Source organism: Amblyomma mixtum, chromosome 3 (genome assembly GCF_055824585.1).
Source record: "Amblyomma mixtum isolate Tamu chromosome 3, ASM5582458v1, whole genome shotgun sequence".
NCBI classification, from domain to species: domain Eukaryota; kingdom Metazoa; phylum Arthropoda; class Arachnida; order Ixodida; family Ixodidae; genus Amblyomma; species Amblyomma mixtum.
This window is the reverse complement of record NC_143014.1, coordinates 116,200,651-116,200,895: the sequence shown is the minus strand read 5'-3', so window position 1 is coordinate 116,200,895 and position 245 is coordinate 116,200,651.

Sequence of the window (245 nt, the reverse complement as noted above, 5' to 3'; positions counted from 1 at the left end):
GGACAACAATTACTTGCAAAAGAGTTGCCGACGTCATCCAAGGGTCGCGTGATGAGTGTCACGTGACAACAATGACTTGCAAAAAAGTTGCTGACGTTCAAAAGCAAATGCTTTCGCATTTTTTCAAGGCAGCAGAGTGCAGTGTTCTACATTTTTTTTATTTACATGAACATCAAAGGAGAGGCTGGTGCCTGGTAGTGGCACCATCTATTTCTTTTCACTAATTTAAAGAAACAACTTGTACT